Raw genomic sequence first — 13,633 nt, 5'->3', positions numbered from 1 at the left:
CAAATAGTTTTGAACAAGCAAAATTGAGTCATGCCTTTTTCCACCAAAATGCACAAGCACTCATGCAAATGTTCCAAATCACTAAAAGTCAAGCTAAAGCTATCATTCATACTTGCCCTGACTGTCAATTGGAACAACCTCCTGCTTCTAGAGGAGCGCTCAACCCCCGAGGCTTACAAAGCCTACAGTTGTGGCAAACAGATGTTACTAAATAGCCTTCTTTTGGTAAATTTAAAAATATTCATGTTTCCATAGACACGTTCTCTGGTGCAGTTTTTGCTTCCCTTCACACAGGTGAAACTCGCAGCCATGCCTGTCATCATTTCCTGCAAGCTTTTGCTTCATTGGGTATACCCCAAGAAGTAAAAACTGACCATGGTCCCGCATACATATCTCAAAAATTGGCCACATTTTTAAATGAATGGGGTGTTCGACACATTTTTGGTATTCCCCACTCTCCCACAAGGCAAGCAATCATTGAAAGAACACATCAAACCTTAAAACGCATATTAGATCAACAGAGAGGGGGAACGGAAATCACCCCACAGATGAGACTGAGTAAGGCTTTGTATGGTTTTAATTGTCTAAATAGTTCAAGTACAGAACCAGATCCACCAATCTTTAGACACTTTTCAAATAGCACACAGGCAAAACTGAAAGAACATCCTCCTCTTCTAATTAGAAACCCTGACTCTGGACAGATGGAAGGTCCGTTTCAATTAATAACGTGGGGCAAAGGGTATGCTTCTATTTCCACAGGTGCTGGAAGAATTAAGTGGGTTCCTGCCAAAAACGTCAAACCGTATCGCACTTCAGAACCTGTTGTCGAGCCTAGAACTGAGGAAGCAAGTACGCAGACGTGGACCGAATGGAAGGATCCCGGGTCTCGCCTGACGCCTCTTGTGCCTGACATTCTTTGTGCATCGGTGGAACCCGTGAACTCTGATTTTGTGTCAATGTTATTTATGAGTATACGAATTGAATGCTGAATGTTTGTTTAACAAAGTTAATTTTTGGCTGAAAATTTAGGTTCTTGTTTTTGTTTAGAAAGAATTCTGCCAAAACTTAGTTCTTGAAAGAGATGGGGCAGAATCAAATGGTATACTTGTTTTGCTTGATTTTAATTGTTTTTTGTCGTGCAGATTTGCCTGAGGATCAACCGAAGACGAATGTTTGGGTGACCTTAGCCAAGGCTGCCGGATCGGATACTATATGTCTGTCTAATTCGGAACCAGAAAAGCCTTTCTCAACCTGTTTGGTTGGTGTGCCAGTGAAAGAGTTTCCTTTGGTCAGAAAACAATCCAATGGTAAACCAGGTGGAATTGACAATGGAAACAGTCCTTCCTTCAATTGGAACATTTGGTCCAAGAAACTTCTCAGGGCAGCAAATGTTTCAAACAGTTGGGATGTGTTTCTGGAGACGGACCAATATCCACGGCAATTGCCAAAAGGGTATTGGATCATTTGCGGAGACGGAGGTTGGCAAGGCATTCCAGCCCACCTTGAAGGTGGCCCTTGCAGCATTGGTATGCTTACCATAATTGCCCTCACTGCTAAAGCAGTGATGAAAAAGAAACAAAGGAAAACAAGAGCTGTTCCTCATTATGATGAGAACTGTCAGAGTGATTTTATGCCTTGGAATGCCGCCAGAAGGGTTTCAGCAGGTATATTTCTACCCCAATTGGCTTCAGCTGTGGCATTGAGACAATTAGATCGAGTTGGATGTTGGCTGAGCAAACAAGCTAATGCCACATCCTCCGCAATCAGTGATATGTTGACCGATGTTGATAGTATTTGACATGCTACTCTTCAAAACAGAGCAGCCATTGATTTTCTCTTACTGGCACAAGGACATGGTTGTGAGGAATTGGAAGGATTGTGTTGTATGAATTTGTCTGATCATTCTGAATCCATTCACAAAAGCATTCAAAAATTAAAGGATCTGACAGCCCAAATTAAAGAAGATGGAGGTTCCTGGTTGGATGATTTGTTTCAAAATTGGAGTTTTGCACCTTGGCTAAGGCAACTTTGCAAGATAGGTCTTTACATATTAGGTGTTCTAATACTGATATTGATAGTGGTACCTTGTATACTCTGTTGTGTTCGGCGAATGATGAACAAAACAGTCTGAGAAGTTTTTGTCATTCAAGCAGGAGAATTAGGAAGTAGAAGCACAGAGAGTGTATGAAATCTCACGGAAGCAGTAGATGAGGGTATTGACATGAACGAAGGTTTTGAATTAAGCCTTGGAATCGACCAGAGTTTTTTGAACGATGCCTTGTGACTGTTGCCAAACGTGATTCATAGCTCTCTTTCAGGGATTGGGTCTTCACAGCATTAAGTTGCTGTGCCGTAATATAGCAATGCTTCAGTTTAGTGAAAATAGGTCTTCAGCAGATAATAAGCAGAAATTTTGCAATAGAGCTATGAAACGCAAATAGCAAGCAACAAGAAAATGAAAGCTTCTGGGTCAAAGAGAGAGGGGGAAATGTTGGAATCCATAAGGTTAGAGGATTTTTAAGAAATGGTTAAAAAGAAGTATGTAGGCCTTTGTTGTTGTGTGCTGTATTGTCCCATTTTGGCCTTCCAGGTCACTTTCCCAGGTTTGCCTATGTCTCTCTCCCTTCCCCCTTACCCCCATGCTGAGTGAGTCCTGTCACTCAGACTTAACATTCCAGCAAGGCGTCGTGTGGTTGGTGAAGTTCAAAGGATGCCCCTATGCCCAGAGGTCATTGGCCTGTCTGGGTGTCATCTTCCCCTGAGACCTTGCCCCTCTCACCTGGTTGGTGGCTCACCTGTACCTCCCCTCCCTCTGTCCCTGAGCTTAAAAGGTGAATCAGACCATGCGGTCTGGATTCTGTTGGAGCAGTTGCTCACGTTCCGACCTCTGTAACCATGGAATAAACCTCTGGACATTAAACCCTCCAGCAGAATCCATCTCCTTTTCTCTTCACCATTGCCTGAAGGTATCCTCTTGAGGTAAACGGGGTCCTAACAAGCCTGGACTTGTTCAGTGCCCAGCTGCAACCACCAGCAAGCTAAGGTATCTCTGGGGTGACACACCCCAGTTGCTGCCTTTGGCCCAGCAGTGAGGGTCAGACTGGCCCAGGCACAATCTAACTGGTAATACTGGGAACTTTTTTTTCCAATAATTGGCGTCCCTGAGGTGGGCAAAGCGACTCTGCAGCCCGAGACAGACTTGCAGTACCTTGGAGAAGCTTCTGGCAGCCGTGCATCCAGCTGAAAGGGGCTTTGGTTGCAACGCCCTCAGCTAGAGACTTAGGGAATATTCCCAGAAGAAGTTTCGTGGACTGTTCGGCGCCTCTGGAAAGCCCAGCTCCTTTCTGGTGAGCAGATTTTCCAGAGGGAGGACAGGGGAGCCTCTCTCGCCCACAGAGAGGTCCTGTTCTGGTGAAGAGATCTGCCTGTACCCAGCCAGCTACAGCTTCCATTTCGGGTGAGTATCTCTGCTCTCGGTAGGGCAGGAGCTCAAAAACAGACTCTGCCGTGAGTTCTGTTCCTTTTTGCATTTGTATTTTTGGCTGCGCAGCCCCACAGACGGGAATTCATTGATTTCTAGCTATTAGCTTTCTGCCGCGTGTTTTGCTGTCTTTTGGAATTCGCGTGGGAGCTCTCTGCCCTTCCCTCCCGGCTCTGCAGGCTCGGCTCTCTCCACGTGGTCGGGAGATCTTTCTCTCTCTCTCTGTGCGGGGGAGGGGGGGTTCTCGGCTCTCTTGCCGCGGGGGACTCTCTTTCTCTCTCTCTGTGGAGGAAGGGGAGTTCTCTGCACACGCGGCGCAGGGGGGGCCCGGTTTCGGCTTGCCACGTGGCGTAGCTGCTCTCTCTGCTCCGCGGGGGGGTGCATTCCACGGCGGGGGGGAGGCTTTGTTTCTGCCTTTGCTCGGCAGGGCGTGCCCTGCTGCTGCTGCCCGGGAATTTTAAAAGCAGTATATACAGCTGCATTGTGAAGCTTTTGTCGGCTCGTTATCCCTTTCCATCTGTGGTTTTTTTTTGAAATCGGTAGCTGATTTTGGCTTTGTTTTTGGTCAGGCAGGATTTAGTACTTTGCTTTTTACATCTAACATGGGTTTGAAACTCAGCATTGTACAAAAAGGAGTGTATTATAATATTGTAAGCATTTTGGACAGTGATAATGTTAAGTTCTCTAAAGGAAAATTGAAACAGTTTGTAAGATGGCTTTTCTTCCACTTCCCACAAATCTCCCCTGAAGAAATCCACAATATTCAATTCTGGGATAAAGTTGGAAATGAATTGACAACCTTAGGACAATCTGGAAATGCCCCCTCAGCTAAATTTGTGTTTTGGAGTTTACAAATTCGTACAGCATTGCTCAAACAAAAGGAAATGGAGAAAAAGCCAAATGTAAAGCCATGTACCTCTGCTCTCCCTGTTTCTCCCTCTCCTAGTTCTAAAACCCCTAAACCTCTTTCCCCAAAACTTAGTATTTTAAACAGATCAAACTCATTGGGAAGTCGACGCCCAAAGTCTGTTGAAATGCCTGAGTTGCCCTGTTCACAAGGCCCTGGCCAGGCTGCGTGGAACCTTTCCTAATCCCCTGTGTCCCATCCTCAGAAACCCACAGCACGTGTTAGCTTTGCAGAGAGTAGTGTTACCCAAAATGGCCCCCAAACCTGGTCTTCTTCTTCCCAAAATCCCCTTAAGCATCCCAAAACTCCAGCCCCATCCCCCTCTCCTCCTGTTCCTCGTGACACCTTCCCCCCTCCCCCTCCCTTTCCTGCAATACCCTCAGCTCCACCCCTCTACTCCTTCCAGGGGGCGTCTGCTGACGTGATGTCACCAGGTGTCCCCGCCCCTTGTTCCCACGGTTTCCCCGCCCCTTGCCAGCCCCCTGTCCCCGCCCCCTGTACCCGTTGCATCCCCGCCCCCTCCCCGGGTTCCCACAGTGGGGACACACCCACTGCCATTCCCCAAACCTGTATCTGTGATCCCAATGCTTCTGTTTCAAGGGATACAGAGCAGGGAACAGCAGATTCAATGCATAGTCCCATGTTGTCACTGGCTCCTGTTACCTTTCAGCCTGCTGCTCAGGGGGGAGCAGCTCCAACTGCTAATTGGAGTTCTTTTGGACGACAATTGATTAAAGAGATCTGTAAATCTCATAAAGAATATGGTCCACACAGTCCATATTTCCGTGGCCTTTTAAATTCTGAATTGAGTAGGACTGTAGTGATTCCACATGATTTAAAACAGCTTTTTTCCTGTCTCATGACCTCCACGGAATTCAAATTATGGGAAATAGCATGGAAACAAATGCTGAATGATGCTCTCCCAGGCTTGCATGCTGATCCAAACACAGCCAAAGACAACAGTGGTAACCCTATCACCATTGAGCACCTCTGTGGTGAGGGCCAATGGTCTTCTCCCTCAATCCAAGCTACTGCAATCCCTGCAGAAACTCTCGAGAAAGTAAAAGAAGCAGCTGAAAAAGCATTCTTTTCCCTACAACCTGAGGGGCCTTTTGAGCCCTATAGTAAAATTAAACAGCTACCATCAGAGCCTTTTTTGAAATTTGTAGAAAGGTTAATTAGAGCTATTGAAATACAAGTTAAAAAAGAGAATGCTAGGGAAGCAATTTTAGAATAAATGGCATTTACAAATGCAAATAAACAGTGTCAAGCAGCAATCCTTAGCCTTCCTCTTCAACCTTCTCCAACCATCAAAGATATGCTCCTAGTGTGTAACAGGAAAGTGCCTCTGATGAGTGTGGCTGAAGACACCAGACCAAGGCTGCTGCCAAGACCACCTCAACGTGTCGCTGTTGCCGGCCCTGCGCCTTTTCCCTCAGCACAGCAGTACCCTGGGCAGCAGCGGAGACCAGCACTGGCTGAGCCCACAAAACCATGCCTGCTTTGTAACAACCTAGGGCACTGGAGTAACCAGTGCCCCCTGAAAAGGGAATTTGATGAATTTAGAAATGGCAGGGGAGGAGAACTCCAAGCCCTCCCTGGGGGTCAACAACAACAAAAAAACTGAAAAGAAAGCGCCCGCCTGCCAGGCGCGCAGACACAAAAAGAGCAGGCCAAGGGAATAAGGGTAGCAAAACAAATCAAGCACGCAATAATATTAATGTTTGTGTAAGTGAAGCAGGTGCTTCAAAGACTGTGTATGATTTAGGTGATCCTGTGTTAACCACCTCTTCTGTCAATGAGCCTTACAGGTTGCAGCTGACTGAGTCACTCCACCTGAAGGACAGTGATTGGCATTTTGTGTCTGTAAATCCTGAACAGAAAGGTACTTGGAACCGGATTCGTTGTAAGTACATCGTCATTGGGGACACCAAACACACACCACAAGAGATCGAAATTGCTCCGGGAATGACAACATCAGATCCTGAGCAATTTGTTCTCGGCCTGCATTGTTTCCACCCACCCCTGTTCCTTCCCAAGGGACAAATTGTTGCACAAGCTATCCCTGTGACATCTTTACTTCAAAATATCAAAAAAACAAGGGCCCACAATCGCCCGAGTACAAGTTATTGGGAAAGACAAACCCAAATTATGGTGTAATGTCAGTGGGGGTGGGGAGTCTAAACGCATTGAGATGCTTGTAGACACAGGTGCAGACTGCACAGTAATTCCAGTACAAGACTGGCCAGCACATTGGCCTTTGCAAGATGTTGCCGGTCACCTTCAAGGTGTAGGAGGTCTGCAATTGGCAAGACAATCCAAAAGCATTATTCAATTTGAGGGACCAAACGGACAATTGGCAAATATCCGTCCATTTGTGTTGGATTATTCAGAACCTTTGTTAGGGAGAGATTTAATGGCCCAGTGGGGTGTCACAATTGATATTCCAGACTCTCCACAGCATATTTGTACAGCAGTCATTGAACAACAGCGCCCCACCCAAAAATTGAAGTGGATAACAGACAAACCAGTTCAGGTGAAACAGTGGCCGCTCAATAAACAAAAAATAAAGGTGCTTGAAGAACTAGTGGAAGAGCAACTAAAAAAGGGCCACATTGTGGAGACCATGTCCCCATGGAACTCTCCAGTGTTTGTCATCCAAAAAGCTGACAAAAAGAGATGGCGGCTCCTCTGCGACCTCCGACAAATTAATAATGTAATTGAAGATATGGGTTCTCCCCAACCTGGTATGCCATCCCCAACAATGCTTCCCCAAGACTGGAAATTAGCTGTTATTGATATTAAGGATTGTTTTTTCCAAATCCCCTTGCACCCTGACGATGCACTGTGTTTTGCATTCTCAGTTCCTTCTATTGATATGGAATCCCCTATGAAAAGGTACCATTGGACCGTTCTTCCTCAGGGATTAAAGGTATCTCCAGCTATCTGCCAGTGGTATGTGTCTTCCCTGCTTTCCCCAGTACGTGCAGCTGCAGAGAAGGCCATTATCTATCATTATATGAATGATATCCTTGTGTGTGCCCCCAATGATGATTTACTCACACATGCGCTTGACCTAACGATCGATGCATTGATTGTTGCAGGGTTTGAGCTCCAGGAAAAGAAAATTCAAAAGATGCCACCTTGGAAGTATTTGGGCTTAGAAATTGGAAATAGGACCATTGTTCCTCAAAAATTAGAAATCAATCCAAAGATCAAGACCCTTGCAGATGTCCACAAGTTGTGTGGGTCTTTGAATTGGGTAAGACCATGGCTCGGTCTGACTAATGAAGACCTTGCCCCTCTTTTCAATTTATTGAAAGGGAGAGAGGACCCAGGTGCTCCTAGGTCTATTACCCCAGAGGCACGGAAAGCTCTAGAAAAGGTTCAGATTGCAATGTCCACAAGACAGGCCAACCGATGCCGGCCTGACCTGCCATTCAAATTTATCATCCTAGGTAAGTTGCCACACCTCCATGGAATTATTTTCCAGTGGGAGGAAAAACAAACACCTAAGGCAAAGAACACACCAAAAAAGGACCGGGACCGGAGGGACCCTCTCTTGATCATAGAATGGGTTTTCCTCAGTCACAAAAGGTCCAAGAGACTGACAAAGCCTCAGGAGCTGGTAGCAGAACTGATCCGGAAAGCAAGGACCTGGATCAGGGAGTTAGCAGGATGTGATTTTAAGTGCATTCACATTCCAGTTGAGTTAAAATCAGGTCAAAATACTATGAAAATACTGGAACAATTGTTTCAAGAAAATGAAGTGTTGCAGTTTGCTCTGGATTCCTACTCAGGACAAATTTCGGTAGCGCGGCCCACTCACAAATTGTTCGAACAAGATGTTCAATTTACCTTAAAACTGAGAAGTGCTCTAAGTAGGAGACCTTTAAAAAGGGCTCTAACTGTCTTCACAGATGCATCTGGGAGGTCCCACAAGTCCGTTATGACTTGGAAGGATCCTCAATCCCAGCAGTGGGAAACAGACATTGCTGAGGTGGAAGGTTCACCTCAGGTTGCTGAATGTGCTGCAGTTGTTAGGGCCTTTGAAAGGTTCTCAGAACCATTTAATCTGATTACAGACTCTGCATACGTGGCAGGAGTAGTATCCAGGGCAGATCAAGCAATACTGCAAGATGTGTCTAACATCGCACTTTTCGAATTGCTCTCAAAACTGGTAAAGTTAGTCACTCACTGAGAGCAACCATTTTATGTGATGCATGTCAGATCACACACTGACTTGCCAGGGTTTATCGCTGAAGGCAACAGAAGGGCAGATGCTCTTGCTGCACCTGCAGTGATGGCTACTCTCCCAAATGTTTTTGAACAGGCAAAAATCAGCCACCAGCTTTTCCACCAAAATGCACCTGGCCTGGTTCGTCAGTTTAACATCACTCGAGAACAGGCCAAAGCGATTGTGGCCACATGCCCAAATTGCCAACAACGTGCACTCCCTACAGTGAGTACGGGAGCAAACCCAAGGGGACTGAACAGTTGTGAACTGTGGCAAACAGATGTAACACACATACAGTCTTTTGGACGGCAGAAATATGTTCATGTTAGTGTAGATACCTTTTCTGGAGCGGTCTATGCTTCTGCCCACACAGGAGAATCATCTATTGATGCTATTAAGCACCCGTTACAGGCTTTTTCTTTCATGGGCATCCCCAAGGAGCTGAAAACTGATAATGGGCCTGCTTAAAAATCCAAGGAATTTGGGAGCTTCCTGCAGCAATGGGGAGTAGAGCACAAAACTGGCATCCCCTACTCCCCTACAGGTCAAGCCATTGTAGAAAGAACTCACCGTGATATTAAAAGGGTCCTGGACCAGTAACAACAGGTTCTGAAGGTAGAACCTCCCCACATCCGGTTATCCAGGGCACTATTCACAATCAATTTTCTGAATTGTTCTTTTGACAGCCTGAACCCACCCATCCTACGCCACTTTGGGGGGAGCAATCATAAGTTAATGAAAGAAAAACCTCCAGTTTTAGTAAAGGACCCTGAGACTTGGAAAATGGTGGGACCCTACAAATTGGTTACTTGGGGACGTGGATATGCCTGTGTGTCCACCCCCTCTGGTTTAAGGTGGGTTCCTTCCAAATGGGTAAAGCCCTATGTTCCCAAGGTCTCAGAGAAATCTACAGAAGCACCCCAGGTTGCTCATGCTGCCTGGAGAAGAAAACGCCGCACGCGTTCTCTGGAGGAAATTCCATTTAAGCCTCCTATCTGGAATAGTTTATAATATATATTTGTTTCAAGTTTTTGTGCCAGTTTAGATCCCACTGTTCGTGTGTAGCCTCGAGACACCATGAGACCGAGCCTGCTTCTCGTCCTACTCGTGATCATCCCACCTGTGACCTCCTGCATAGTGCCTCAGCCCAAACCACATATGGACTACCTTGACAAAGGCTCTCAGACATCAACAGAGAAACTGAAAACGGGCTGAATGGACTGTTCAAAGGCTGGGGACTCTCGGGCTGGTTGGGATCTATTCTGAAAACTGTGTTTTTAGTGCTGTTTATTTCAGTTATAGTTATTGTAGTTGTTAGCATTGTTTTTGGACTAATCAAACGCATGGTTCTCAAGTTAATTTCAAGCTCATCTCCCCCTCCTGAGGTCTACCATTTGGAAGCCCTCAGTGCTCCAATGGATGACCTAGAAGCCTCAGTGGAAAACACTGACCCTCCTGTGGAGGAAGAACTGATTTACCAACCATGGTTTGGCAATCATTCTGCACCACAAACACAGTCCTTTTTAAACAAAACTAGGGGGAGATGCTGTGGTGTGCTGTATTGTCCCATTTTGGTCTTCCAGGTCACTTTCCCAGGTGTGCCTATGTCTCTCTCCCTTCCCCCTTACCCCCATGCTGAGTGAGTCCTGTCACTCAGACTTAACATTCCAGCAAGGCGTTGTGTGGTTGGTCAAGTTCAAAGGATGCCCCTATGCCCAGAGGTCATTGGCCTGTCTGGGTGTCATCTTCCCCTGAGATCCTGCCCCTCTCACCTGGTTGGTGGCTCACCTGTACCTCCCCTCCCTCTGTCCCTGAGCTTAAAAGGTGAATCAGACCATGCGGTCTGGATTCTGTTGGAGCAGTTGCTCACGTTCCGACCTCTGTAACCATGGAATAAACCTCTGGACATTAAACCCTCCAGCAGAATCCATCTCCTTTTTCTCTTCACCATTGCCTGAAGCTATCCCTCCTGAGGTAACGGGGTCCCTTACAAGCCTGGACTTGTTCAGTGCCCAGCTGCAACCACTAGCAAGCCAAGGTATCTCTGGGGTGAGACACTGCAGTTGCTGCCTTTGGCCCAGCAGCGAGGGTCAGACTGGCCCAAGTACAATCTAACTGATAATATTGGGAGCCACTTTTTTTCCAAAAGCCTTAGACTGGAGTTTTGTTAGCATTGCAGAAAAGTTTCCCATGCAAGCAGAAAAAGTTTTCCATGCAAGCAGAAAAGTTTCCCAAGCAGTAGACGTGACAAATAACAATAGGCTTCTGTAGAATTGGCTTTAGGATGGCAACAAGGTTATTTAATGTATATCTTTAGAAGGTTAGCATGAATAGAACTCTGTTCTTTGTCTCTTATCAACTAGTCTTTGTTTTAGCTGCGATTACCTATGTTTTATAAGGTTGGATAGAATGCTTGTCAAGATGTGTTTTCTGTGTCTGATTGGCTGAATTCTAGTCTGAGATGATTTTATGTATTGCTGTATGAGCCCTGTTGAAGGAGACATTTTTTGGTGTGGATCAGTGAGCTGTCATGTCTCCATTTTGTATTTTGAGACTGATGTGCTGGAAATAAAAGCAAAAATCTCTTCACTGCTCTGGTTACCATGTTATCCATATTTGGATATTTTGCCGCGGCCTAGTGGGTTCCTTTTTTAAGGCGTGGGTTCCTGACACCATTGGACTTATACCTGTCCCGTCCCCTGCAGCCTGAGTGTTTCAAAAGCCTGGTTTTTGCAAGAAAGCAGCTCTCCTTTGCATCTGCCTGGGGACTCTGCATCACCACGAACCCTCACTCCCAGTTTGCCAAGGAGATGATCAGTAGGAATGTTGCAGAGCTGCTGTGTGCATCTTAATGGAATGGCAGAGAGCGAAGTGCTGGACATTTCTGGCTTTATTACAATGCTGCTGCATTGGTGCCAGTTGAGTTGGTTTTCCATCAGTGGCCTTTGTCTCTAGAAGTACACTGCCCAGAGTATTTGATGCCATTTCCTTCCTGTTGTTTTCATACCTTCCTTCAGTTGAAAGGATGATAAAACCTTTCCATTTTGAAGATCCCTGTTAGGAAACACTATGCCAGAGGAGTCATCGCTCCCTTTTCTTCTGCCTCCTTTGTCATTTTCAGAGACTCATTTCAAATTTCTGCTAATGTCAAGAAGAATACTGAGACTACTTAGCAGGGTTGACGCTCTCAGCTGCTTTCCTCTTTCATACCGCTTCATACTGGATGTGACTTCAAGACCTCGTTTTGTCATCTGCATTTTGCCGTGATCCAAAGCTAAATATTCCAGGCCTGTGAACACAAAAAGAACTCTTAGTCTTTTGCAAGAACTACCCCTAGGAGGATTTGTGTTCAGTTTGATCTCTACAGTGTTTCAGAAAAAAGGAGATTGTACTCTCTTCTTGTGTATTCTCTTCTTGTGCTCTCATTTCCCTCTCTCTGCCTTGCATGCCCTAGTTAATCCACTGGCGTGACTCATTTGGCATCATCTCACGGTGCAAATTCTACATAGTTTCATGTCCTTACAAATGCCAGTTGCCAATGAGCCTATCTAACCATTCAAGGGGCAAAGAATTGTAGGGCTGGCAAGTTCAGGTGCTGAAACTGTAAGTCATGCCATATCAAAGTGACAGAGCAAATCAATTGATCTAGGACTTTCAGCTGGACACCTCTGAGAATAGCAGCTTGTCAGCAATGACACAGCCATCTTCCTAGCTGTATTCCAGAAAGAGGAAAGCGACACCTTCAATGGTTAATATGTTTGGCATGAGAAACAGAAAGAAATGTACCGCAAAATACTTGAGTCAGGTCAAGTGCATTTCTCTAGTGAGAAGTTTGCACTTGTTCTTTCTTGTCTGTGCCTTTACTTTTCACAGAAGACAGGGGAGCATTTCATTATGACTGTTCTTTTGTTTTCTTTTGTTGGCCTCCCTCTTTCCACCTGCAATTAACAAATTTGCCTTTCTTTACTGGCTTCTCTTTCTTTACTTCTACAAGTTGACATGAGGTCATCCAACCTTATCATCAATGTTCTCAGACAGTGGAGAGAAGTAGAAGGTACAGCTAAATGGATAAAAGAAACCCACAGAAATAGACAGGTTTTTCTCACAGTCTTCTGTGAGAACATTAGGACACAAGATGTCTTTGAACTGAGTAATGCTCTATTGATTTAACTTTTAGTCCACTCGTTACTATTATTACACGTGTTTGGCCTTTAGTACAGAGCCTTGGAACTAACCCAGGCCAATACTTTGGCTAATTTTGTTTTATTTCTAGTGAGGACTTTGTTTCTTAAGGAATAGTCCAGAGAAAGAGCGTCCACGGTACAGTTACGGGTCATAAATTCTGGGACAGTTTGTGCTGGTAATACGTCTAGGAAAGAAAGGTTTGAAGGAAAGAAAGGTTTGACATCTTTTTTGACTTTCAAATGGAACCATTATTTGAAAAACCTAAGAGTTGCGGTTCCCCCCCCACCCCACACCCCAAGTACTTCTCTTTGCACTGTTACTCAGGGATTACACATAAAAGCCCACCCTGTAAAATACGTTGCAGATACTTTGCAATAAGTGCAGCTTAGCAGCTAGAGATGATAACGTGGGTTAAATAACATTGCTTCTGCAGTGATGGAAACTCTGTCTACGCAGACATACTCAACAAAGGTTACGATGGCTTAGCCCCTGTGCTCAAGTTAACGTGCATTTTAGAACTTCCCAAGAAGGTGAATTCAACCTCCTTCATTGCTCTCTGCTGGAGTCCCAAGAGCATTTCAGTCTGCTTTTTGTCATTTACAGCTGTCACTGCTTAGCTCTTGAACATGAGACTCCCTCATGACTGATGAAAGTTGTCTAGTTAAGAGTGGCTGAAAGACATGGTCTTGCTCTAGAAGGAGATGAGAAGGTTTCTGCAGTCTTTGTCATCTCTACTGCTTGTGATTTCTATACAAAACCAGTGGGAAATTTCCCAAGGCAGTCCAGAAGCTGGCAAAATGGACAGCTTACAGCCGAACACTTG

Source organism: Melospiza georgiana, chromosome W (genome assembly GCF_028018845.1).
Source record: "Melospiza georgiana isolate bMelGeo1 chromosome W, bMelGeo1.pri, whole genome shotgun sequence".
In the NCBI taxonomy this organism is placed as follows: Eukaryota; Metazoa; Chordata; class Aves; order Passeriformes; family Passerellidae; genus Melospiza; species Melospiza georgiana.
Note: the sequence above shows the minus strand (reverse complement) of the source record.